Source organism: Anser cygnoides, chromosome 1 (genome assembly GCF_040182565.1).
Source record: "Anser cygnoides isolate HZ-2024a breed goose chromosome 1, Taihu_goose_T2T_genome, whole genome shotgun sequence".
Classification (NCBI taxonomy): domain Eukaryota; kingdom Metazoa; phylum Chordata; class Aves; order Anseriformes; family Anatidae; genus Anser; species Anser cygnoides.
Genome location: NC_089873.1, coordinates 128,275,747 through 128,280,820, shown reverse-complemented (window position 1 = coordinate 128,280,820; position 5,074 = coordinate 128,275,747). Strand labels below are relative to the sequence as shown.

General features: G+C 42.5%; 1 long non-coding RNA gene across 1 annotated transcript; it reads left to right on the top strand.

Moving 5' to 3' along the window:
* Nucleotides 1-323: 323 nt before the first annotated feature.
* Nucleotides 324-2,637, top strand: LOC106037799 (uncharacterized). Its single transcript, XR_010826119.1, has 3 exons — nucleotides 324-570; nucleotides 1,067-1,222; nucleotides 1,567-2,637. It is a non-coding gene; the product is annotated as an uncharacterized lncRNA (long non-coding RNA).
* Nucleotides 2,638-5,074: the final 2,437 nt, after the last annotated feature.

Here is a 5,074-nt window from a genome sequence, read left to right as displayed (position 1 = left end):
CCTTCCTGCCTTCTGCAGTAGGGAAAGCTGTGGGGCGGCGACAGAGTGCCAGAAGCCAGCCCTGGAGCTAAGGGTGCCTCCCGCTGCTGCACTGCAGCGGACGGGCACGCTGCCGCCCATGGACGATGTACCTCGGCGATCGAGGGGGACAAGTCACCCCGCCACCGCCCGGCCCGGCTCCAGGCCGAGGGCGGCGCCATTTCCCCCACAGCACCGCCCGGGCGCCGCCATCCCGCCCTCAGCGCCGGGCCGCGGCCCTTGGGCGGCGTCGCCTGTGGCGGACGGCAGAGGGCGCTGCCGCCGCTCGGGAAGGGCGACGGCTGGGCCCCGCCGCCATTTGCTCGGGGTCGGGGCAGCGTCCTCGCCCGGAGTGCAGCCCTGGCTGCATTTTCGGCTGGAAAAGCTTAGTGGCTGTTGGTAGCAAACCTAACAAAGTCAAACAACAATAATAACTTTTTTTTTTTTTTTTTTTGGGGCTCTGGAGCTTTGCTGTCTTAGCTGGCTTTGCTCTTCTTGTAGGGAAACAAGTGTTAGTGCTTTCTGAGCTACGTCTTGGCGTTGAATGCACAGGTATTAAGCACTTGCTTTATTCTTTTCTACACACTAGCCACCGGTTTTCTTTCCTCACCAACAACATGCAAACGTGAGTCAAGAGGTGGGGGTAAAGAAAAAGCCTCCACACGAGTTTGAGGAAGTTAAGAGTTGAAAGCAAGCATTCCCCCGCTTCACCTCACCTCACCCCACCTCCACAACACTTTCACCTCAGCCTGCTGACTTCTTGTCATCTTTGAGTATTTCTGCTTGTCAAAACCGATTTCAGTCTGGGCAATGCTTTGCTAATGCCAAGGGAGTGGAAATCAGTTCTTGCGTGTTGGCCTGGGTACTCGTGTAAAAATGTGCGTGTGCGCTGACTTACACCACAAGGATGCGGCACGGGGTGAACCTGCAGAAGGCTCCTTGGCAGAGCCTCCCACTGCAGTAGGCATTTGAATCAGCTGGAGATACCTAACATGTATTTTGTTGCAGCTGGGCTTCCAAGTGCCTTGTATTATTATTTTTTTCCCAGGTGGCATGCCAGCTGTGTGCTGTATAGAATTTCCTATGCCTTCGTGCTGTCACATAGAGACCTCAGGTAGAAACTGGTCCAAGAGATGTGAGCTCTGCCACTGCAGTGTAGCCTGCATCCCACTGTCCCTGACTGGAGAAACTACAAGGGCATGTGGTAAGAAATTGATCTCACCACCTAGAGGCTTTGCAGAGATCACTCTTCTGGTGTCTGTCCTCTTGAGTGTTGGAAGGTAGCCTGATCATCCTTGTTAGAGAACTGTCAGTTTTTACAGTAGTGTTAGTGACATTTCTAAAGGTTTTCCATAGTCTTTCAAAATAACAGATACAGGGTAATTGGGTTAAAGGAGGGGGGACTGTGAATTATCTTTTACTGTTTTAGTATTAAAAGACTAAAATGTCAGCCAGCTTGGTAATTGATTAAAGGAGGGTGTGACTCTTTACATTAAGGAATCAATTTCAGAATAAAGTTTTTTTTTTTTTTCTTTTTCTGTGCCACAGCTGAAGGTGAATTAGCAGTAAGAAAGGTGCATTTCAGAGCAGATCAAATTATCAGGAAGGAGGGAACTTCAATGAGTCACATTTTTAATTAGCTTTAATTTCTACAGTCTCCTCTGTGTTATATAATACTGTCTTTAAAATAGCTGCTTTAGAAGGAGTCTAGATTTTTACTTATCTGCACTATTCTGTGTACTTGAATTATAAACTTAAAGAGGACACAACGTGAGGAAAAAAACAAACAAATCCCAGAACACAATGGCTGGACTTACCACTACAGCTACTTCAGCAAAGCAAAATGAATGGATTATATGTACAGATGTATAAACAAACAAATAAATAAATAACTTAACATGGTAATCTGCATTTATTTTTGGTCTTTTAGTTTACTCCCTTCATGACTGTTTAAATACTTCAATGTTAGCCAAAATAGCTGTTGTAATTACATTATAATGTAATTAATAAGGTTGATTAAACATAGATTTTTATAAGATTGTTTTGGACTTTGGAACAGGCACTGTTTGTTTTAAATTACAGTATTGACCGTGAAGTGTAGAGGATGCCCACCTTTTTCTAGGCCTAAAAGTTTCCTGAGGAAAGATGAAAGAATTTAGGGTACGATGCGTTATCAGTCCTTACCTTTTCTGAGAGCATGAGAAATGCTTCATTACTGTGGTGGAGATAGTAGTCTTAGATTTCAACAAGTGTATGCAGTTGGAGGATGCTCCTGTTGGCTTACTCAGGTGAACCTACCTTACAATACTGTGCCCTACATCTAAATTTTTAGCAAGGATTTTAGGAGCAGCTGCCATTCTAAGAGTTCTTTCTACCTGAAACGTAGCAGAGGCATATATTAATACCAAAGTCCCTTGGTGGTAATAAGAGCATTAACAAATGGGCTCAAATCATTTCAATACATTCTGCCACCTCATTTTTAACCTGTTAAAAAATATTCACCTCTTCTGTTGAAAGTCTTTTTGTTTCACTAGAGGGCACTATTAAACAGAAAATACTGTATTAGTTTGCTGATGAGAAAAGAGACATCTCCTGTACTCAGTTGAAAGAAATCCTAAGAGAAATTCAGTTTTCAGCAACTGATTTTAACTTGATGTTTTTTTTTTTAACCCATACTGTCACTTTACTATCTGTAGTCTTCTCCACAGGGAAAAAACAGTAGAATCATGTCAGCCAAACACCTGACCTATTTCAGTGTTTCATACGTTTAAGCATTTAGGCATTTAAGCACGTCAGCCTCAGAAAAGACAGTGGTGTCAAAAGGCACAGAGTAGACAGAACACTGGGCAAAGGGAATTTCCTCCACAACAGTGGAGATGGATTTCATTTTATTTGTGAACGTCACTAATCCTTTGCTCCTAGAAATCTCTACTCTTATCCTTCTTTCCAAGATCCAAAGAAAGAAAATTAGCAAGAGACTTTCACAGTTTCATCTTTAAACTGATGCCTATCCTATAAAAACAAAACAAAACAACAACAAAAAAAACTCAACCAAACAACAACAAACCAAACTAACCCAAAACCATTTAATATTATGATGAATAATAAACACAAGAGATATCAGTCTGAACAGTTGTGAAATGCAGGCTAATGAGTACAAGTCTCAAGAAACCTAGACCTTGGACCTATTTACAGCAGACTTCTTATCCCACTGGTAGTAGCTTGCAGTATGAAACACCTTTATTGTGGAAAACATTTTGTGGTCAGCTGTTATTTGTCTGCTTACAGAATGTGGGGAAAATTCCATGTGCTACACTCCTAAGACTTTTCTTAGAAATGTAATAATGTTTCCTGATATGGAGAAGAAGAGGAAGGTGATGACCTAAGGCATGTATTACTGAAAACAAGGATATGATTTTTCCAGCACTGTCCATCTGGTGTCTTTCATAACACAGTGTTAATATAACTGAATGTTTAGAAGACCAGAAGCAAAAGCAACAGCTTCAGGGAATGCAATAATGAAACTGTTTCACCAGTTTTGTTCTGAAGACAGTAGGATTATAATAGATGGCTGATAACCAGGGCACAGTAGTGTCAAAGAAAGCAAATAGATAAGGAAAATGTATAGATTGATAACAATGTTCATGAATGCTGATGCTGAGTTCAACAGATTGAGGCTGAAGAATGCATGGAGCAAAGGACAGACCTACATTTTGAAAATCATCTTGTGAGTAGTCTGGCTTTCAGTAAAAAGAGGAAACATTGCATATATTTTGGTAGTTTAAAAATGTTTAGGTATACAACAAACTTTTGGAAGAGACTGTGCATAAGCACCAGTTTTCTTGGGAAGCCCTATGAGGTAATTATTTGCAGAGTGCCAAGGTTTGTGATTCCTACTTCAGACACAGGACTGGCTAGTTTCTGTCCCCTTACCTTTTCCTGATCCCTCATCAGACCCTGTAGAGTACCAGTCCCCAACATGTAACTTGTGAAGGATGTGTTGGCTTCAAAACTGGTGAAACAGCTCAAACCCGCAGCAAACTGAGGTACTGAAACTGAGGCTGAGAGGAGAGTGTAGCTGCTTGTTTCTGCATTGCGTTACTTAGTGCATACTGTGGCCCGTGCAGCTGCCGATGTAGAGGATGGGCTGTGCAAAGATGCTAAGCTCTCCTCAGTGCTACACTGCAAAGCAAAGTGTGATGAGAGCCAGCTCGTACGGCCCCCTCAGGATAGTACATGGTGAAAGCCTATGGGCAGAGAAGTTTTTTTTCCTTCTCTTGGCACAGTCATGTACAGTGCTGTAAGAGGACAATGAAAGCCCCCAGCTGATATTTGCTGGACCATTTACTGAGAATGGGTATCCAGGCCCTTCAGCTTGCCATCAGAGCTCAGCTGGCTGATTTGTTTGAACTTCCTGTTATGTTTCTGTTAATGGTGTCTGTGACTCTGTGACTCTCTGACTAATGCACAGAGAAAGTAAAAATAACAGCTTAAAAGGAAAAAAAAAACCAAAGAGGGGAAGATCAGATAGTTCATAAGACCCTTTTTAAGTGGGTCACCAGATTAGTGAAGTATCGTAAGTACTTGAGATGTTACATGAATTTTTTCTCACTTTATGTACAAGATTATTAAACTACAGTGCTCGGTTCTCTCTGTATATGGACGCCCATAAGAATGCTTTTGCCTGACCTGTGCATTTCCTGCACTCTTTTTGCTCAGTTTAGTGTGTGATGTTTGGGCAGTGTCCCACTGAATAATACATGTGTCTTTTAATAGCATTCATGTGCTTTTTTGTGTAGGCACTGCCAGAAGCCAGTCAGAGCTGACGCTTGGCCAGCGCATGTGTGACAAGGAGTAGAGACAAGTATGTGGGACTTGATTCCATGTGGGGCTTTGTCGATCTGTTTCCTGTGTGAAGAGCAAATGACACAACCATCTAGGGTGCCAGTGATTAGAGAATAACGCCTTTCTGTGTCTTCTTTTAGCTAAGCAGCTAATATGTATGTATATCAAAACCTGCTGAAATAGTAACAGAAGAAGGCATTGAGAAAAATTG